Source organism: Eriocheir sinensis, chromosome 47, assembly GCF_024679095.1.
Source record: "Eriocheir sinensis breed Jianghai 21 chromosome 47, ASM2467909v1, whole genome shotgun sequence".
NCBI lineage: Eukaryota > Metazoa > Arthropoda > Malacostraca > Decapoda > Varunidae > Eriocheir > Eriocheir sinensis.
Window position 1 is genome coordinate 3,901,998 of NC_066555.1, and position 23,545 is coordinate 3,925,542.

General features: G+C 42.5%; 1 long non-coding RNA gene across 2 annotated transcripts in view; it reads right to left on the reverse strand.

The window, feature by feature from the left end:
• The window catches only part of LOC126981286 (uncharacterized), a 170,728-nt gene that overhangs the window by 116,365 nt on the left and 30,818 nt on the right, over nucleotides 1-23,545 (reverse strand). For both annotated transcript variants that reach the window (XR_007733875.1, XR_007733874.1), the window contains exon 2: nucleotides 19,058-19,165. This is a non-coding gene — a long non-coding RNA (uncharacterized LOC126981286). The remainder of the gene's footprint in view (nucleotides 1-19,057; nucleotides 19,166-23,545) is intronic.

Genomic DNA, 23,545 nt, shown 5'->3' on the forward strand with positions numbered 1-23,545 from the left:
AACGATTGTGTATCTAACTAACTGATTCAGTGACTGACTAATAAACAGACTGGGTGTATGATTGACTGACCAACTGATTGAGAATTATCGACTGACTGACCAGACTGACTGACTGATTGAATGTATGTATATCAGATTTAGGGACTGAATGACTGACAGACCGATTGATGGAGTTACTGGATGATTGACTGAACAAGTGATCAATTGACCGATTAATGGAGTTACTGACTAACTGACCAATTAGTGGAGTGACACTGACTGACTGACTGACTCTGGCTTATTGACTTTCCGAGGCTCTGATTTCGGTGTCAACAGCGCAGCAATTCGTATTATTCCTGCAAAAGTTGACGTGAAGTTAAGCTACAAATACGAGGCGAGATTATCAAGCTGCATATCCGTTTCCATCCGGGTCACATACTGTATATTCCTCTCATGTAAATAAATAAATAAAAAAATTCTCGTGAAATTAATTACGCCGACTCAGGTGACCGTGATGGCCTAATGTAAATTGCAGCCATTTCCCCGGACATACATAATTAACTCATACATTATTAACTGGTAATGATACAAGGGAGGGAAAAAAGAGAATCGGTTACTGATACGGCCCAGGCAGTTACCCGACCACAATACTTATATCTTTGTGTGTGTGTGTGTGTGTGTGTGTGTGTGTGTGTGTGTGTGTGTGTGTGTGTGTGTGTGTTTCTGTGTGCCTGTGGGCTTGTCTGTCTCTTTGTTTGTCTTTCTCACCCACTATCTCTCTCTCTCTCTCTCTCTCTCTCTCCTGCTTCGGTTCATCTTCGTGTGATGACGGTCTAAATTGGTGGCTTGAGGCACATACCTGTTTCCAGATACTTTCATTATTGTTGTTATTATTTTATTCGTAGTAGTAGTAGTAGTAGTAGTAGTAGTAGAAGTAGTAAGAGTAGTAGGGAGAGTAGTAGTAATAGTAGTAGTAGTAGTAGTAGTTGTTGTTGTGGTAAAAGTAGTAGTAGTATTAGTATTAGTCGTTTTTATTGTAGTATTTTCGTATTACGTTGAAAATACTATTTTTGCCATCACCTTTTTTTAACACTAACTATTATAGCGACATGACTTTGATACATGAAGCCGCTGCCTTATCACGTTAACCTTTTCCAGTCCCGTAAATCGCAAAATTATTGTCGCTATAATTATTAAAATATATAATTAAAATCACTGCTCTTCATCATGGAAATTTCGGAATCGCAGCCTCCCGCTCACCTTCGATTGATATTCAGGTACAAAATAACGAGGTCCTTTTATTTTCATGTAATGGTCGAGTGTGTGTACGTGTATGAATACTATCTGCGAACATGTCAACACACACACACACACACACACACACACACACACACACACACACACATATATATACACACACACACACACACACACACACACACACACACGAGAGTACTTCGAGCGTTTACTCTTCAGTTTTCGTGGATTTCAAGAAGCATTTTTCGCTAAGAAGTTTCGGGAGCGGCGCGCTTAAAGACATTTGTGCTGGGAGGGAGGGAGAGGGAGGAAGGGGGAGGAAGAGAGGGAGGGGGGAGGGGAGGGAGGCAGTGGATAGGGGGTTGAGAGGGGTGAGGGGGACGAGGGTTCATTACTGTGCGAGGAAATGTGTTTTGGTGTGGTGTGGGCGGTGGAGTGGGTGGGAGTGGATGGGAGTGGATGGGTGGCAGGAGGAGGAGCAGAGCATGATGGTGGTGCCTGGTGGTGGTGTTGGTGGTAGTGGTGGTGATGGTGATGAGGAGAAAAGAACGTGGGATGGAGTTGTAAGAAGGGGAAGGTGGTGGTGGGACGGTGAGGAGAGAGGAAATGGAGGGTGAGGAGGAAATAGAAGAGAAGGAAGAAGAAGAGAAAATGAGGATGAGTTGTATGGAAAGCCTGTAGTGTTGGTGGTAGTGGTGGCTGCATGGATTTGGTGAGGTAGTAATGATGATGATGATGGTAGTGGTGGTAGCGATCGTGGTGGTGGCGGAGGAGGCGAAGACAAGGAGGAAACGAGGAGGAGGATAAAGACCCCGTCATATGCAGGAAACTAGAAGACGCAGCGCTGAATATAGAAACACTCGACTGGACGTGGCGAGGAAGGAGAGAAGAGGAGAGGAGAGGAGAGGAGAGGAGAGGAGGGAGGATTGCTGTGTTGACTTGTGTTGCGTGAGGGTAGGAGAGAAGTTAGTGTGGGTACGTTTTGTGGTCCTCTGTTGTGGTCTGAGCTGCTTGTGTTGTGTTATTTGTGTTACGTCGTTTGTGTGTTGCTAAAGGAGGTGTTTGTGTAGTGTTGTGTTATTGTGTTGTACGTGAGGGGCCGTTTTCTAAGTCCTTTCGCGTGTGTTGTGTTACTTTGTGTTCTTATGAGTGACAGTAAGTAGGGTTTTCTAGTGTTACCTCACCATGTGCTGTATTGTGTTGCCTTGTGTTGTTGAGTTACATTGTGGTGAGTGTGCGATCTTGTGTTATGCTGTCACGTGTGTTCTTCCGCTATATATAAGAAAGGGAGGCTCAGTTGTGTTGCGTTGTGTTGTATTTTAGGTGTACTTCGGCCCCTCTGCTTGCTGCCCTACCTCCTCCGTCTCTGGTAAAGGATTCTGGCAACACTGTGTTTCAAGACTTAGCCTGTTGGTCGACCTGGTAGCAGTGTGTATGATGGAACACTACAAAAACGAAAGAGGAAAAGGAGGTGATAGTTGGATGCATGACGTAAGACTAGAAAATAAATAGAGAAAGAAATAAGGAAAAAAATAAAGTGGCAAGAGGAGGCTGTGAGGCTGTGAGAGAGAGAGAAAAAAAGAAGAAAGCGAGAGGGAGAAAAGAATGAGTGCAAAATTGTGCAGAATGTTTTAAGTGTTTTCTTCCTGTTTTTTGTCATGGGAGTTTCTTTTTAAAGACCTCAACCTCGTGTGTTAAGACGCAGACCCGCGAGAAAAGAAATATATATATGCAAAGAATTTAAGATTAACTCACTCGCTGGAACACGCACATTTAACTCTCTTTCGTCGGGCAGGGCAGAAAACTAATGATAAACGTATATTAAAATTCACTGATCTCTAGGAAAATTACACTGATATTATTTCATCTTCCAGCTATGACATATGGCCTAGAAACTGTGCCAATGAAGAAGAGTAGTGAAAGAAAATTGGAAGTGGCAGAAATGAAAATGCTGAGATGGATGAGTGGAGTGACAAGAAAGGACATGATTAAGAATGAAGTCATAAGAGGTACAGTTAAGGTAACAAGTGTCGGTAAGAAGGTGCAGGAAGCGAGACTGAGATGGTCATGAGGAGAGAGGAAGGGAGTTGTGAAAGGCAGATAATGACATGGAAGTGGGTGGCAGAAGGAAGAGAGGAAGACCCAGGACGAGATGGAAGGACTGTATTGTGGCGGACGGCAGGGAGAAGAACTCGGATCTTGAAGTGGCGGAGGACAGGGTTAGATGGAGGAGACTCATCAAAAACAGCGACCCCGTATAGAAACGGGATAATAATGCTGCGGAAGAAGAAGATTATTTCATCTTCTCTCCTCACTTTCTTTAGTCGGCCAAGGGATAAAACTAATGATAGAAATATATTAAAACATTCACAGATCTCTTGGAGGATTACATAGACATTTAGTTAACTTTTCGCCTCACCACCTCACTTTCTTTCATCGGTCAAGGGATAAAACTGATGATAGAATTAGCTTTAGACATTTACAGGTCTATAGGATGATCACATAGATATTTTTTTTTACTGAAGATCCTAATTATGGAAAATGCAACGAGATGGATAAGCATGAATATAAAGAGATACATAAATACAGTTATACAGAGGAAGATGAAGATTAAAAATAGATTATGTATAGATAAATCAGATCAAAACATTTACTGATCTATAGGTTGATTACATATGTGATTTTTAACTAATGATACTAATCATTGAAATACGCAACGAGATAAACATGAATATAAAGAGAAACAAATAAATTAATAAGGAAAGATAAAGATAATGATGCAAAAAATATATCGTAATAATTTTAACTTTACGCAATGAGAAAGGTCAACGTGAGTATGGAGAAACACATCAATATATTAAGATAGATAGATAGATAGAAAAATAGATAGATAGATAGAGGAAAAATACAAAAGAAATATATGATAAGAATTCTCACTTCACACAGCTGCGCCTCTTTAAATATATAATCCCATTGTTAATATTTATGGCACGTTCTCCGTGTATACATATTTATATATTAAAAAGGAGAGCTTTTGTTTAGCCCGAATTGGCGGTTTGACGGAAGTGTAAGCAATATATTCCATTTTATTTATTTATTATTATTTTTTTTTTGTGTGTGTGTGTGTATTGAAGATGCGATGGGATGCGAACATTACTGCATTTCAACATTAATCTTTCCACGCAGCAGATGAAAACACACACACACACACACACACACACACACACACACACACACACACACACACACACACACACACACACACACACATGCACATACGTATATAACATTTCCACGGCTGCACGTGTCAACAGGAAGCATTTTACATTCAACATCATGCATTAATATTAGTTTTCCCTCTGTCATTCTCTCTTTCCCCTAAAAATACCATGAGTTGTTCTTTTCTCTCAATGCTGTGCTTGGTTTATTTGTTGCCTGTCTGAGTCGGGATAAAGGCGTAATGTCAAGGTAGGGAAGGCGATGTTAAGTTAGTTATTATGAGTTAGTTAGAAATGTTATAGTTATTTCAAAAAGGTATATTAGTTAAGGTAAATATCCTGGGTTTGTTAGTCATGAAAGTTATTAAGGGAAAGCATTAAGTGAGTAAGTAATTCTGAGTAAGTTTGTCATATATTGGTAATTCATGGTAGATTTTAGTGAATATATTCGAGTTCGTTATTCATGTATATCTTCCACTCCTTACCTATTTTTCATTATTCTGAGTTAGTTAGAAATGTTATAGTTATTTAAAAAAGGTATATTAGTTAAGGTAAATATCCTGGGTTTGTTAGTCATGAAAGTTATTAAGGGAAAGCATTAAGTGAGTAAGTAATTCTGAGTAAGTTTGTCATATATTGGTAATTCATGGTAGATTTTAGTGAATATATTCGAGTTCGTTATTCATGTATATCTTCCACTCCTTACCTATTTTTCATTATTCTGAGTTAGTTAGAAATGTTATAGTTATTTAAAAAAGGTATATTAGTTAAGGTAAATATCCTGGGTTTCTTAGTCATGAAAGTTATTAAGGGAAAGCATTAAGTGAGTAAGTAATTCTGAGTAAGTTTGTCATATATTGGTAATTCATGGTAGATTTTAGTGAATATATTCGAGTTAGTTATTCATGTATATCCTCCACTCCTAAGCTATTTTTTTTATTATTATCATCATCTCAATATATCTACACCAATGAAATAATTCAACTAGCTATTTTACCTAGTTTTAGCTCTTTTTTTCTTTTCTGTTTTCCATTCTTTTCTGTTTCCCATTCCGACGCTTTTTTTCTATTCCCATTCCAAAGTTCACGCCCCTATCACCCACACCATCCCAAACCCCCTCCATACCCCCTATATCCATCTACACCCTTTACACTACAAAGTTACCCTAACACTCATTCATTAGTTTCCAGCACCTCTTTCACCCTCTGTCAACCCCTTCCACCGCCTCTAAAACGACTCCCTCACCCTGTTGCCCACTCCCACGAACTCTCAGGCTAAAACTACACCACTCGCCAACCAAACCAGCCCAGGACAGCGGCGGTTACGGGGTCGCAGTCGCAGGGAAAGTAGGAAAGTGCCGTGAGCTAAGATTCACGTAGTAGTCCCTAGAAGTAGTCGCGTTTTCTAAGCTGCAAGACAATCCCGGCATTACGGAAGTTGGTCTCCGTTTGAACTTTTTAATCCTTCCATGAGGACGTAGCGGGAATAAGGCTTAGAGAACGAGGAGGACTTGTATCGGGGGTATAAAATGAAGGGAAGGAGGAATGGAGGGGAGTAAGTAAGGGTGGGCTGTTTGGTTTTATTGTGGTGTGTGTGCGGGGTGGAGGGTGGACGGGGGTGCGTGTGTGTGTGTGTGTGTGTGTGTGTGTGTGTGAGTGTGTGTGTGAGTGTGTTCCAGCCTTATTTAGATTAACTTCCCCGCCGCTGCACCCCCACCGCCTCCACCGCCACCACTACCGCCGTCGCTGTCCCTCGTTTGCTTGGTCGGCCGGCAAAGTTAGCGTGTGTTTTACTGCCCGGCCTTTATGGAGCGCATGTGTCTCTTTCCGACTTTTTCCCGGCGCACTCTCTCCTTGAGCCGACAAAGTTAGCCAATGACTCTTCTTTCCCGCTTGGCCTGTTCGTATCCGGGAGCTCTGAAGTCAACTACCCGCCCACTCCACCCGCCGACTCCACCCTGGCACCCACTCTACCGACCTCCTACCCACCCACCCATTCCCCCTTACCCAGCCACCCACCCACCCACCTACCTCTCCTCTCTCTCAGTCCTTTTAAAAACCCTCTCCTTCTCTCCCTCCCTCCTTGACTCTCTCTCTCTTTGACTGGCTCACTCACTCACTCCCACACTCATAACATCAAACACACACACACACACACACACACACACACACACACACACACACACACACACACACACACACACAGGTAGAGCCAGTCTTTTAAAGCGTCTACGTAAACCAGGATCCCTCCCTTCCTCCCTCTTTATCATTCTCCTCCTTTTACCCCTTCTCTCTCTTGAAGACGTTTGCTCTCTTCCAGAATCAGACATCAAAGAGATTAAGACAGACAGACAGACAGATAAACACTCCCCCAACTCACCCACACACAACCAGATGCCTTCAATACCCCCATCCTCTCCTTACCTTTAAAAATCCCACTTTCTGACTCATTCCTCATACTGAACCCTTCCTTAACACACCATCGGAACACTCATGAACAGACTGACTACCCTCCTAACATAAACACCCAAGATCATGAATGGATGACACTTTCTCAACACCCTCACCGTTTCCCTTCTTCCCCCTCTCCTTCCCCTCCTCCAAGGCCCTAACACCGCGTTCTTTCCCATCACGAGCCGGAACACCGATGCAGCGAGGCGCGGCGAGGCAAAACACTGATTTTACTCGGATCGTTCAAAGTCTCCTGATCCGGGAATAGTCGGTTTTATTGTCTCGTTATACCCTCTTTCACATGGGCCTCACTCCCTCGTTCCCTCCAATCCAGCCAGCCATTACCGGGGAGACGAGGAGGAGGAGGAGGAGAAGGAGGAGGAGGAGAGGAGAGAGGAAGAGGAGGGACAGACTAACACAAAGGCTTGCTCCTGTTAAAGTGGGAACCGAGAACAGACAGACTGACAGCGCGGCCAAGTGTGTCCAAGTAAATAGGGGAAGATGAGAGAGAGAGAGAGAGAGAGAGAGAGAGAGAGAGAGAGAGAGAGAGAGTTACGTAAGGAAGTGAATTAAGGCTATCTTGGCAACTACAAACCCCTCCTACACACACACACACACACTTCAAACAGGCTTACACGTCAGAACTCTTGCATAACCACGAGATTGACTGACAGGCTTATCCTCCCACACATACTAACACACTGACCTCTTTTCCTAAACACACACAGCTCCCTTCACCCCCCTCCACACAGCCCCCTTCCCCTACCCACACGGCCCCCTTCACCCCCTACACATAGCCCCCTTCCCCCTATATGTACACTGCCTCCTACACACACAGACACAGCCATCTCTCCCCTACACACACATCTACAAGTTCAGGGCAGCAACTCATATATATTAAACAGTGTATCAGTAGAGTATAAAGAATTGACAATGCAGGAAAGATAGATAACACACAGTTTTCTCCTTTCTCGGTCCTCATGTACAGTGGACCCTACACGATCAATATTATTGGCACAATATATTGACTCATTTTTATTGTGCAATATTTGTTTCCCCCAACACAGCTCTATATTATTGCGCAATATCGGCAGTCGTGTGAAGGATTTCAGAGAGACAGCTTGACGGACATTGATGTTGCTTTATCGTAATTGCGCGATATTACCCTCACACTACTCAATATATTCGTATAGCGCAATAAAATATCAAACTTTTTGATGTCTTCAATATATTGTGTCATTCTTCAATACCGCCCCTTCACTGTTAATAATATTGTACAATACGGAATACTGCGCAATAATATTGATCGTGTAGGGTCAGGTTAATGCCCTGACGACGGTGCACGGGCGAGAGAGGTTTTCAGATGGGTAAGTTACTATAAACCGGCTTCGTGAGCTCGTAGTGTACCCTGGTCGTGTTTTAGCTCAGGTTTACGTTCATGCTTTTGGAAACCTCTTTGTCTTTGTATGTTCTAGAAGAGGAGCCCCGACAACAAGAGTAAGGCAATGACGTAAGTTAAGATCGATTCCAAAACAATTAGGAGTGGAAAACAGCGTGTAATTTTCGGAAGCGGTTTGGACTAAAAATAACTTCTTACGTTTTCTTTAACTACAGCAGCAAGGACAACAACAACAACACTACAACCATTATTTACACCAACTTTAACCACACAACATGCATCCAACTTTTTTTTTTATCGAGGTATAGGTACAACGACTAAAATCACCAACCACCACCACCACCACCAACAACAACAACAACAACAACACTACCACCACAACCACCATAAACACCACCACCACCACCACCAACAACAACAACAACAACACTACCACCACAACCACCATAAACACCACCACCACCACCACCACCAACAACAACAACAACACTACCACCACAACCACCATAAACACCACCACCACCATCACCACCTCCACCAACACAGCAGACATCCATTCAACAGACTTTTATCAATGACCATTCAAATCACCACCACCACCATTCCTACACAACACACATTTTTTTGAGATGCTGCCTAAAGCGCCGGTAGGTTCTCTTGAAGGGTTTCTTGGGGGACCAAAGCTAGGTTAGTGGCGCACGCGAATTATATTTATAGTGGCTGCCGTATTGTATGACTTCTGGTTGGCCCATGCTGCTCCCCGGTGCTCCCCTTGAATGAAGTCGCTGATGGAAGGTTTGGGTAACACGTGAGTAATCTTCCGCCACTTGCCGATGGTTGAGAAGTGTTGACTTGTATTGGCGGGGCTCGAAGCAAGGTCCTCTGGCTCTCCACGCCCGCACGTTATTTCATTTATGGAGTAAGCAACTCTAACTCCATATACTAAAAAACGATAAATAGCGTTAGTGTTGCTCTCTGCTTGACACAAACATATTTAACCCGGTTGCAGCGACGGGCCAAATTTGTGGCTTTACCGTGTAGCAGCGACGGGCCAAATTTGTGCCATGATATAACCCCCCAAAATAGATGATACATAATCTGATCACAAATGCTTGGATATATATTATGAAATGGTTTGTGTGAGGGGTGATTTTTTTTTCATTTTTCTAGCTCAGAGGGACCATTAAGAAACATGATCCTCCTTTGCAAGTTAACTGTAAATTTCCGTGTTCGAACACTCGCCAAAGAAAGAAAAAAAAAAAGTATAAATGGTTCAACTGACGCGACTTTCCAAGATGGCCGCCGAACCAGAAATGTTTTACGGGGAGTTCGTGTGCGAAGGGGAGAAAAGGAAGGGAAAAAGGAGAAAAAAAAAACAGACCTGGGTGCATATAATGACGCCCAGCGAAGGGAAAAATACCGCTCGGATCGTGAGGGAATAATTCTGGGGAGGATTTAGTGACAAGATTTATCCCGGACGGTCTGGTGGTGGTGGTGGTGGCGGTTGCTATGATTATATAACTGGTGATAGGAGTAGTAGCTGTGGTAGAGGTGGTGGTGGTGGTGTGTAGACGTGAGTGGTGGTGAGTGGTGATCCTGGTGTGGAGGTGATGGTTATGTGATGGTGGTGAGGTGCCTAGCGTTTGTGGAGCATGGCTGTGGTGGAGAGGTGGTTATGGTGATGATGGTGGTGGTATTGACGGTGGTGGTGAAGGTGGTTAAAGGAATGGGGGTTTGTGGTGAATATGGTGATGATGGGGTTCGTGTTTACTGTGGTGATTTTAACAGTGAATCTGGGGGTGGTGGTAGTGATGGCAGCTGTCTTAATAGTAGGGAAGGTGGTGGTGGTCCTGGTGGTGGTGGGAGTTGTGTTAATGGTGGTGGTGGCGGTAGTGGTGGTGGCGGTGGTGGTGGTGATAATCAGGGCTAATAAACCAAACAACACAGCAGCAGCAATATAACAACCCCTCCTCCTCCTCCTCCTCCTCCTCCCTGTTCCATCACCACCCTTGTTTATATACGGAGGTCTTTTATTCATTAGCCACGCACCATGCCTTCCCTTCCCTTCACCTGCTCCCTTCTTATACTCTTAATTAAAAACGACTATAAACAGTAAAACGTCGAATTAATACCTTGGAACACTCATACGCTTCTTACGCTCTTCCCACCCCCCTCTTTTTTTTAAGGCAACAAATTCTTAGCTTAAATTAAACTACTATAAACAATATAACTATAAACTGAATAAACACTTGGGGTATCCATACATATCTACGCTCCTGTGCTTAAGTTAAAACAGCATTAAACTCTCCCTGCTCGTAGGAATACTCAACCTAGCCCTTGTTTTTATTCTGAGACACGAAACAGGTAGAAGGGAAGGAGTGCGGACGCCTGTTCAGAGGCCCCCTAACACCTGAGACGCCGAGAGATGGAAAATGTAAGTGAAAGCGATGAGAGAAGGAGACAGAAGGCGAGGGAATTGTGGTGAAGCAAAACTATCAAGAAACAAAGCGAAGGGCCTGGTTTGTCACCCACCAAGAAAGGGAGAGAGGGACGCCGAGGAAGACCGGGTGCACGGGTGTGGCTGTGAGTCCGAATCCACACTAGAACTTGATGGCTGTTCTAGCAAGCTCATCCGCTCTTTGACAGGTCTTCTCTCATCGCTTTCACTTGCATTTTCCATCTCTCGGCGTGTCAGATGTTAGGGGGCCGCTGAACAGCCGGCTTTTAGTGTCCATACTCCTTCCCTTGTACCTGTTTCGTCCTGCTGGGTGTCGAGTCATCATTCTCACTGGATAGTCCAAAGGGGGAGCCGGTTTAGTCGTAGACAATCCGATCTTGCAACAGGGCGTACTGGATTACATGGTGCCAGTAGTAGTCGCCCAAAACACTAACCTATTCGTTGGCAAAACTGGTTCTTCTTTAGGCTAACACAACTTCAAACCACTACTCGTGTCCCTAGACTAATATAGCACCAAACTATTCCTGTCGACATGCTAGTACAACTTTAAAGTGTTTCCGTTGCAGGATGCTGCTGCGCCAAACTGTCATCATTTATGCTTGTTTGCAGGCATGGCATGAGATTAATTATTTCCGCTCGTCGGTAAACACACATTCAAATTACTCTTGTTCATAAAAAAAGTAGCATCAAACTTTTGCTAATTGTTGGTAAATCCTGCAACACACTCGCCCTGCTTGTCGCCAAATGCATCATCGATATAAAAAAAAACTCTACTTCGGGTGACATCGGCGGCGGGAGGAGAAAGCAAACACCGCGGGAGGTTCTGCCTGGGAGGGTCGCCTGCCACCCCTTGCTTGCTCTCCGCCGGGGCCGTGATGAACCAAAGGCGACGCGAGGTGACACGAGGCGCTCAGATTCTTCTCTCTCAAACACGGGAGAGAAAAAGAGGAGGAACGTCGGGGCGCAAAAGAGGAACTGATTGGGAGTTTTTCGCGAGGAGACTTGGTGCTCTGAATATGAGGAGTTTATTAGGCCGTTATTCATGTTAATTAGGGCAATGTTTTATGGTGCTATATAATCAGACAACGTGTGATTATTTCTTCAATCTTCACTACTTCGACTGCGTGCATGTGTGGCCCTGAACTAACACGACTGAGACTGATACGAATGACTGAGCAGGTTTTATGGTGGAGACATTAGCCTTCGAGCTTGACTACAGGAGGAAGATCTTAAAATAGAAAATAAAATCCGTCAAGAGTTCTTACATGTGGTGTCTCCCAGCTCAACACTACGGCAAGGTCTGCGTGTCTTCCCTGACGCATTGGGCACGATAGTAAACGCAAAGTCGCGAATTAACTCACCCTAGTCATTAACTCTCCCTAAACTCTACATATACACTACAGAAAGAGGCGATAATGAGCTGAATGTCACTCTTCTGTCTCGGCTTTATATCTAGTCTTTAGAATCTTTCATCATATAAATCAAATAAAGCGTTCCACATAATGCACTAAATTAAACAGGAAAACTAAGCATTATGAACGTATAGTCAAAGTTATCCCTCTCTCTCTCTCTCTCTCTCTCTCTCTCTCTCTCTCTCTCTCTCACACACACACACACACACACACACACACACACATACACCTACCCACCTTTTAACGCCACCAAAAAACCAAACAACAACCCTCTCCATATATAACCATCAAACACCTTTTTCACTCACACCTAGGCGGACTTCAACATGGAACCTAATAATTATAAAAGTAAAAATAAAGTTGTCCCTCCTTACGGGCACCACTAAAGTCTAGCATCACCAGAAGAACAAACACTAACTCTTTCCTTACATAATCCCCAAACACCTTTCTCCCTCGCACCTAGAAAGAAAACTCAGCATTATGGAAGGAAAAACAAAAGTCGCTCCTTACACACACACCACGTGAGGCCTAACACCACCCCAAGAACAAACAGCAACCCTTCCCTTACATAACCACTAAACGCCTTTCTGCTCCTCCTTCTCCCTACTACCTCGGCGGAGCTAATCGTTGTTTGACTCCTTCAGTATCTCCATTACGTGCCCCTTCGCGCCGCGGCCGAGTCAACAGCGGGGCGGCGGTGATAAGTGGAGGCGCGGGGAGCCGAGGACAAGGGCCGCGAGTGAGGCGTGTGTGGTTAGCGGTCAAGGGGGGAAGAAACCTATTGCCCGGGTACACGAAGGTTAGGTTGGTAGCGGGCTCTCTTCTCTTTGATTGTGTCTCATCCTTTCTTTCCTTCTCTTTCTGTCTCTGTCTGTTTGTCTTTGCCTCTATCTATTTGTCTTTCTAACTATAAAAGCTACATATCTATTTAACTACCTATCTATCAATCTGTCTGCATCTCTCTCTCTCTGTCTGTCTGTCTCTGTCTGTGTGTGTGTGTGTGTGTGTGTGTGTGTGTGTGTGTGTGTGTGTGTGTGTGTTTCTTTGTCTGTGTCGGTCTTTCTCTGTTTTTCTGTGTTATCTCTGTCTGCCTATCTGTCTCTGATTCTAGCTGTCTGTCTGTCTATCGTCTTTTGTTTCTGTCTACCTGTCGCCCTGTTTGCTTTTCATTGTTTGTCTGTTTATATGACTATGTGTGTCTCTTTCTTTGTATGTACGTCTTTCTTTGTCTGTCTTTTCCGTCTGTCTGTCTGGCTGGCTCGTTTTGTGTCTGTCTGCCGGTCTTTCTCCCTCTCTCCATTTCGTAATTATTCCCACAATTTATCGATGAAAATTCCTTCACACTTTTATCATAAACTCTTTTTAAAACGCCACACATTTTCATACACTCCTCCAACTTCTTCCTTCCTCCCCACATCTCTCTCCGCCTGACAGGAACATCTTGCTTTGTAAAAACTTGGTATGAACTTCCCATCCAAACTCCTGATATATTTCTTCCTAATCTTGACAGCTCGGTCCAACGCGGGTTAGTCCTATGAACATTTACATACGAAACATGAGGATGCCAGGAATACATTTGAATTATCGGAGTCTATAGGAAAGGGAGCCAAGTTGCTGTAAGTTCGTATACAGAGATTAAAAGAGTGGAAGGGATGGAAGTTAAAGAGGAGGGAGTCAAAGAGTTATAGGTCGACATACAGAGATGCACAGAGAAAGGGATAGAAGTGAAAGGGAGATAAGTCGGTTTACGCAAAGAAGGAGAGCGAGTCAAGGAGATGTAAGTCAGTATACAGATATAAACAGAGTGTTATAATTCTGTTTACACAAAGAAGGAAAGGGAATCAGGTATAGATGGTAAGTCGGTATACAGATGGAGTAGACTTAATAACACCAGACAGAGGTGGATAACTTTGTAAAAGCCCTTTATTCTAGAGTGGACTTGTAATGGATGCTAAAAGTCTACGCAAAGCTGTACATGTATGAAAGTGGGCAAGAAGATTGTTATGAAGAGGAAGATTCGTTGGACTTTCAAGTAGTTTAAGTAGAAAGGTTTTAAAAGAATGAATAGGGCGATTAACAAGCAATAGATACACAAGACTACCAGTGTTTTAGGACGATGCAATACAGAATAGAAATTTGCATACCTAACACACACAAGTCAATAGAAAAGGCGGAAAAAGAACACATATAAAGAAAGGAAAACGAGTAAACATATGAATACCTTACACACTTCAGTAGCAAAGGTGAGGAAGAAATACATACATATGAATAAAGGTCATGAAAAGAAAAATGGGACAGGAGAAAGTAAAGGAGGAGGAGGACTTAGAAAAGGCGATTTGATGCGGTGTGTGAGGGAAAGAAAGAGGGAGAAAGAGAGAGAATATGTCGAGCTCCAGCGACGGAAATGGAAGAAGCAGTGAGTGATGGCGCTGAATGAAGGGTTAGTTGGGAGCAAATGACACCACGACCTCTGCTCCTTTTGATTCGAACCGCCAGAAAGACCTTGGACATGAGGGGCGTGCGAGGCGCCATCTGCCGGGGAGATTGTGTTGTGCTTCGAGGGATGGCGAGGGATTTTTTCTCTCCAGATTCTCACTCTTCATTTTCTTTATTTCTTTTATTTCTTTTTTTTTTATTTATTCCTATCACACACTAACTCAAATAAAATATTCACAACCCCCAAAAAATTACTCCTTGAAAATAAAGATGCAGAAGAAGAAGAAAAAAGTTGCCTTTCATTGCCATCTTTCATACTTTCTTCATTTCATTATTTTTTGGCTCAAATTTTTCTTGATTCTTCTTATTTTATTTTATCCCAGCCAATACAACAGTCACACACTTACTCTGACAAGATATTCACGCACACACAAAACATCTTACTCTCTCAAAACAAGGAAAGAAGAAGAAGAAGAAGAAGAAGAAGAAGAACAACAACAACAACAACAGCAACAACAACAACGTCCCCACTAAAATTAACATAAATGATCCGCCTTCTGCCTCACACTTTCTTCACTAATACATTCTTTATCCTATTTCCTCTTGATTCTCATTCTTACTCTACTCTTACCACAAACAAACTCCAACAAAACAGTCACAAAACTACAGCTTACGCCCTCAAAAAACAGCTAAAAACAACCACAATAACAACAACAGCTTTCCCTTAATAACAAACATCTACGTTCCTACCCTTCCTTTCATCCCTTCCAATCTATCCACACTACCTTTCCCTTTCGGCGCCTCCCTCAGCCCACGCCTCACCTGCCTACCTCTACGCCTCATTAATCAAGGTGCACAACAGAGGCGAGGGGCGGGAAGAGGCGGTAAACATGTGGGAGGAGGGGAGAAGGGGAAGAGGAAGAGGGAGGAGGGGAAAGACGGAGGGAAAGAGGAAGAGGAGGCCTGTTGATGGTCCCTCTCTTGTTGTTTTGTTACGCGATGTGATGGTGGTGAGAAGGGGTTGATATGTGTGTGTGTGTGTGTGTGTCCCATCTCCGTGCAGGTCTAAACACACGGGATCATTAAACGCGTCTGACTCAGTGCTTATTAGTCCCATCAACTCCCCGCCCTTGAAGTGAAGATCGCTAAACTCTCGCATTCCTCCACTGTGTTTCCTGGTTAACTACTTTTTTTTCCAGGATGTTGCGCGTATGAAAACTGTCAATTGCATGCCTGTGTCTCTCCTTCCTCTCCTTTCTTAAGTTCCCTCCCCTCTCCTTCGCTCCTTCTCCCTTGCTCTCCTTTTCTCCTTTCCTCTCCTCCTCTCCTTCCCTTCAACCTCTCCTTTTCTCCTTTCCTCTCCTCCTCTCCTTCCCTTCAACCTCTCCTTTTCTCCTTTCCTCTCCTCCTCTCCTTCCCTTCTACCTCTCCTTTTCTCCTTTCCTCTCCTCCTCTCCTTCCCTTCAACCTCTCCTTTTCTCCTTTCCTCTCCTCCTCTCCTTCCCTTCTACCTCTCCTTTTCTCCTTTCCTCTCCTCCTCTCCTTCCCTTCAACCTCTCCTTTTCTCCTTTCCTCTCCTCCTCTCCTTCCCTTCAACCTCTCCTTTTCTCCTTTCCTCTCCTCCTCTCCTTCCCTTCAACCTCTCCTTTCTCCTTTCCTCCTCCTCCTTCCCTTCAACCTCTCCCTTCTACCTCCTTTTCTCCTTTTCTCCTCCTCCTTCCTTCAACCTCTCCTTTTCTCCTTTCCTCTCCTCCTCCTTCCCTTCACTCCTCTCCTTCCCTTCAACCTCTCCTTTTCTCCTTTCCTCTCCTCCTCTCCTTCCCTTCTACCTCTCCTTTTCTCCTTTTCTCTCCTCCTCTCCTTCCCTTCAACCTCTCCTTTTCTCCTTTCCTCTCCTCTATCCTTCCCTTCAACCTCTCCTTTTCTCCTTTCCTCTCCTCCTCTCCTTCCCTTCTACCTCTCCTTTTCTCCTTTCCTCTCCTCCTCTCCTTCCCTTCTACTCCTTTTCTCCTTTCCTCTCCTCCTCTCCTTCCACGTATCCCTTGCTCGTTCCCAAAAAGCCTGCCATCCCACCCACCCCACACACACACGAGCCTTACTTAACATCCTTTTGTCAATTCAGTCCAAATTTGTGATTAAAAAGTACTTACGCCATTATCTACATCACCTTTAAGTTTTCAGCCGTGGGTTTTGGTGGTCTCGTTCTCTTTATTCTTTTATTCTTATTTGTTATTGTTCTTTCCTGTTACTTTTTTATTCTCTTATTATTTTTATCATTCTGTTACTCTTTTTTTTAGTGAACGTGTGTGGGGCGCGGAAAAAAAAGTAAATAATTTGTTTTTCCTCTCTGTTAAAGTTGGAATATTCTCTGGGGTCCCACTTAGCGAGATTTATATTGGTGATAAAAATGTGTAGAGGAGATTCCATTTAAACAAACAAAAAAATAAGAGTGAAAGAAGCTTATAGGTAAAGATGTCATTAGGTGTTTGGGAAGAGCTTCGGTAAAAACGGAACAGAGCCAACCACCACCTCCTCTTACCTGTCTCGCCTTATTTCTCACTTTGTTACTATTTTCCTTCACCTTCGTCATCCTTCCATTTACACAAACATAATTATTAGTAAGGTCAAGAAGGGGTCACTACGTTAAATCGCTTATGATACCGTAAATATAAAGGAGTCACAGCTATCTTCTCGTCTATTCTTAACTTCACTGTACCACAATTATTCACTCAACATTTTCATTTACGTAAACAGAAGTACCAACTGATCCGAGCTGCTTATGGGTAACTTAAATATACATAATTCATGGCTACCTCCTCGTCTGCACCCGTTACTTACTCCCTTCTATCACTTTCATTTTTTTTTACAACAAAGTGGACAGCTCAAGGGCACAAAAAAAGGAAACAATAACAAAAAAGCCCGCTACTCGCTGCTCCTACAAACAAAAAACAAAAGAGGTGGCCGAAAGAGAGGTCGATTTCGGGAGGAGAGGCGTCCTTCATACCCTTCCATATATGTAAACAGAAGTACCAAGTGATCCGAGCTGCTTATGGGTAACCTAAATATAAGTAAGTCATGGCTACCTTCTTGTCTGCATCCCTTCCTTACTCCCTTCTATCGCATTTCATTTCCTTTTATCATCCTTCCATTTACGTGAAAAAAAGTAACAATTTATTCGCCTATCTGATTATGGAGAAACTAAATGTACAGGAACCATCGTTATCTCTGTTTGTATCTATTCTTAACGTCTTTATACAACTCTCCCACATTTCTATCATCATTCCATATACGAAGAAACAAAAGAACCATTACATTCTTCGGAAAACTTCAATAAAAAAAGAAAACAATGGCGTCTTCTTGTCTCTACCGATTCCTGGCTTTCTGGCGCTATTTCTGCTTCCTTTTATTCTTCGTCGCCTCCTTCACCGCCTTAACTTCCACGGCTTCCTCCTTCCTCCTCCTCCCACGATCCTTCTCATGACCCACCTCCTCCTCGCCGCTTGTCAAGTCACGTCACGTCTCGCCTTTCATCGCCGACATCTTTCTTATCTCTCCCCTGCAGCTGTTGGTTTCAGTTTTTGTTATCAGCGTTTGTTTTATGGGGTCTCGTTTTGCTGTCGTGTGCTTTCTTTTTATTTATTTTCTTTTTCGATCTTACACAAGCCTGTTGGACTGTTGTTATGAGTGCCTTACAACCAATCCACTTCCCTTCCCATCCATCCATCTCTCTCTCTCTCTCTCTCTCTCTCTCTCTCTCTCTCTCTCTCTCTGTCCGAAAACACACACACACACACACACACACACACACACACACACACACACGTTAAACTCGGCTCGTTCCTCATTCTTGGGCGGAAAGACGTTTAAATAGAATAACTTTTCTTGCTTAGTTTGCTCCGCGATTTCACGCTCGCTCGAGTGTGTGAGGCAAGGAAAAAAAAAAAAAAAAAAACTAAAAAAACCCTCATATATTTATAAACACTCGCACAATTGAAAGTCTCTGGGAAGAAACGGTGCGGAAGGGAGGAGGAGGAGGAGGAGGAGGAGGAGGAGGAGGAGGAGAAGGAAGACGAGGCAAAGGACGAAACAGGATATTGTAGGTGTTTACGTTGACAACATTAATATTAAGGGAAAAAGACAGACACCTGCTGCATCGTGCGTGAGCCACCCCGAGGAGGTATATACAGGAGTGATGGGGCAATGCACGCCTGCTCAAGGGGCTTCCGTCTTCTCACTTTCCGTCTCTTTGTCTCAACACCGGGGAATAGTTCAAGCATGCTATCTAAGGACATATTCCCTTACCTTCCACGCTAAATTACATACACCTGACGCAAACACAAGATCCTTAAAAGTCTCTCTCTCTCTCTCTCTCTCTCTCTCTCTCTCTCTCTCTCTCTCTCTCTCAGCAGGGCATACTTATATAAACAAAATGGAAACAATTCACCCACGTCATTCACGGTGCACGGGGATGCTGGCGAGCTGGTAACGCTGCGTCACGTGCACGGAGGCAGGACAGACCCAGCGCTGAGTGCCGCGCCGCGCATCCTCTCCTGGCGCTGCAGAGAACACGAGGGTTTGAGTAATTGCGCCACTCTACTTTGACATGCTCATAAGCCTCCATTTGCTGGCAATAACAATATTAATAATAACAATAACAATTATAATAATAATAATAATAATAATAATAATAATAATAATAATAATAATAATAATAATAATAATAATAATAATAATTAAAATTATTATTATTATTATCATTATTATTATTATTATCATTATTATTATTATCATCATTATTATTATTAAAACATTAATTTTCTCGGCGGGGGGCAGCGCCAGGGCTGGTAAATAATTATAATCAGCGACCTTATCAATTAACAAAGCAGCTGCCTACGACATCATTAGTAATTTAAAACTCATAGTCGACACAGTTGACGGAATTCGTCAATGCTGCAGCATATTATTCATGGTGACTCCCGTCCCCTACGCGTCATATATTAGCCACGAAATTGGACACGCTGCGTGGCGGCAGGCTGCCAGAGCGCGATAATTCAGACCTCAAACTCGTGTGCCACGGCTACGATAATGTTGATCATGATGCCAATAATGATAATAATAAATTTGATTAGTAGTGATGATAATATTAGTAACATTGATAGAATAGTGCGGGCAGGATTAATAATGGAAAAAAGGTGATGGTAGAAATGATAAGTGACAAAACTGATAATGAAATAATATTATTAAAATATCGCCAGTGTAAAAAATATTATTAATAATAATAATAATAATAATAATAATAATAATAATAATAATAATAATAATAATAATAATAATAATAATAATAATAATAATAATAATAATAATAATGATAATAATAATAGTAATAAAAGTAGTAATAATAATAATAATAATAATAATAATAATAATAATAATAATAATAATAATAATAATAATAATAATAATAATAATAATAATAATAATAAAAGTGATAAAAACATCAATCCGGCGAAGCTCTCGATGATGCAATATTAACAACAGTTATTAAAAACCCACAGGTCGACGCTTTCAACAATATCATTAACTTTCTGAAAACACACACACACACACACACACACACACACACACACTCATAATCATAATGAAATAAATAATAATGTTCCGATGTTAGAGTTTGTTTTATTAGCGACCATGGGGGTGTGTGTGTGTGTGTGTGTGTGTGTGTGTGTGTGTGTGTGTGTGCTCTGTTAAGAAGAAAAAAGACCGAAAAAGATATGAAACGAAAATGAAAGCGTTTTGAGAGATCAAGAACAGGGAATCACTTTTGATCTTTATATTGTGTGTGTATATGTGTGTGTATATGTGTGTGTGTGTGTGTGTGTGTGTGTGTGTGTGTGTGTGTGTGTATAACCTTAATCACACGCCCTACTTCAACAAAACAGACGCATTATCGCACACTGAAGCCGGATGGACCACTAATAACAACATGCTTGGAGGAGGTGGCGCCCCCGACGAGTGCAAATTAAGCCTGTGCCTGCAGACTTACGATAATGAATCAATTAACGTGTGCGCCCCTATACTTCAGTGCCCTACAAACCAATACAGGTGAGGCTTTGATGGCGGCGGTGGTGGTGGTGGTGGTGGGGCCTCAGATGTGTTTGTTTCTGCTTGTATCTGACTGTCTCGTATGTGAGTGTCTTATTTCTCTCTTTGGTTGTCATTACGTATAAGTGTATGTACTCCTGTCTGTCTGTCTGTATGTATGTATGTATGTGTGTGTATGTCCACCAGAGAGCATTTCTATCTATCTCTCTGTCTATTTGTCTGTCTCTTATCTATCTAATATTAAACACTTCTGCTTTTTCTTGTAAACATCTTTTTTTCTTAATAAACTTAACACTCGGTAAGAAAACTTCCCGTGAGCAAAGAAAGAGATGAGGAATGTAAATGAGAATGGTAATGAGAAAGAGAACGAGAGAAAGAGTGATAATATTTATGAGAAAAAAGAGACAATAAAGAAAGAGAAAGATATTGAGAATTATAATGAGAGAGAAAATGAAAATGAGAGAGAACAAAAGATAATGAAATAAAAAGAGAGAAACTGAGGAGAGAGAGGAGAGAAGAGAGAGGAGAGGAGTAAGAAGGAGAGAAGGAGGAGAGAGGAGGAGAGTGAAGAGAGGAGAGGAAAGGGAAGGAGGGAGAGATAGACAGAGAAAGACAGACACAGAGCAGACGAGAGGAGACACACACACACACACACACACACACACACGAGAATATTCAGGCGACATTTGGAGAGCGAGCGAGCGAGCAATTAGAGGAAGCGACTCGTAGTATGTAAATGAAGAGGTAATCCAGACGAGAATCAAGGAGGTTAAGTCCGATGCTCTTGTGACACCGAGGCAAGATTTACGAGGAGCGACGCGGCGGAGGAACTTAGAAAAGGGGGGGGGAAAGAAAACGAAGACTTGTAATGTTGGTGGAAGACTCGTTTTCGTTTCCTTTCTCTATTTTTTTGTTGATTTTTACTCCTGTTTTATCACTTTTTTTTTTTGTCATTAATTTTCGTTTTTTGGTTGTTCTTGTGTATTTGTTTCTCTTCGTGGTCTCTTTGATTCATGCTCTGTTTTCCTATTTCTATTTTTTTGTTTATCTTTTTTACATTCTTCCATGTTTATCTGTATTTACACGTGAAGCACATAAATGAAAACAAGGATGCAGGGTCATTTATTTTATTTTCAGTATTATCTTCCCGTTTTTACCTTCATTTATACTTTCTTCCTAATTTGTCATTTACCTAATAGCGATGCCTACGCCTTTAACTCTTTCAAGAGGAGGGTATCTGGACACCTCTCCTCCTGAAATTGACCTCTCTCTCGGCCACCTCTTTGGATTCTTTTTGGGAGCAGCGAGTAGCGGGCTTTTTTTTTTTATTATTGTTTCCTTTTTTTGTGCCCTTGAGCTGTCTCCTCTGTTGTAAAAAAAAAAAAAAATCATATACACACGATACCATGACCCAATTATGATGGTATGACATATTGCTTTCCTTTTTTAAGTAGTTTCAATTTTTCAGTAGGAAGGAAGATGAAATTGTAGGCAGTAAAAAAGCTTGTCATTATTGTTACATGCTCCCTGAAGGCTCTGTTAAGTCCGTGCCAGCCAAGCATGAAGGAAGCGGTCATGTTTTTATCAGTTTTTCGTTTCCTACAGAGTAAAGGTGCAGGAACGCAACTTTTTCTTTTTCTTTTTTTTTTTACAACAAAGGAGACAGTTCAAGGGCGTAAAGAAAAATATAAAAAAAGCCCGCTACTTACTGCTCCACTTCCAGAGTACGGTGCATGCCCCCCCCCCCCCCCACCCCACCCTAATTTATTGATTGAAAAAGATCAGCATTGAACCCTGAGCCATCCAAGAGAGTTCGTAAAAGTTAACTCGGATTGTTGGATAAGAAAAGTTTCCAGGCATTCGTTCTTGTTGAAAGCTATATCATGATTCAGCATTTTTACTGGATTCCAAAGGTTATCGTGATTTTTTTTTATGAGAATTGTGAAAATCCTATCACGGTCATGATTGTACCTTTGAACTATTGCTGTTGTTGCCTAACGCATTGCACTGTGTACGAGACATCAGTAAAAACGTCTCTGAATTATGTGTTTCACGCCCTTAATGTTACGTGTGTGTGTGTGTGTGTGTGTGTGTGTGTGTGTGTGTGTGTGTGTGTGTGTCAAGGTTAGGCTAATACGCTTATTAAGAATTTTCCTCGTTGTTACAAACGATTAGAGCTAATTACGGAATTTGAGAGAGAGAGAGAGAGAGAGAGAGAGAGGCAAAGAAAAATTGTGGGTTGCCAACGATTATATTAAGACGGAGAGACGACACACACGGTCCCTTCACCTCTGTCTGTCTATCTATCAATCTTCCTTTCTCTGATTCCGTAACTAACGCTAATCATGTGTAACGACGAGTGAAATTAGGATAAGCACACTGACCCGGCCTTGACACACACACACACACACACACACACACACACACACACACACACACACACACACACACACACACACACACACACACACATGGCCACGATCATAAATCATTTGAAGTGCTGTGCTGCCTGTTTTCAAGGATATACAACCACTCTCCTCCTCCTCTTCCTCCTCCTCCTCCTCCTCCTCCTCCTCCTCCTCCTCCACATCCTCCTGTTAACACTGTGACTAATTTAGTGACCCTGCACAAAAACAAAGGACAAAGGAAACGCTTATTAAGGACAACACGGAAGAGGAAGAACATGACGAATGGAGGAAGAAGAAAATATGAAGCAACGAAGAGGAAAGAAAAAGTGATGAAGAGGATGATGTAGAAGGGGAAGAGGAAGAGGTGTGAAAGAGGTCATAACAGTAATAACACACACACACACACACACACACACACACACACAC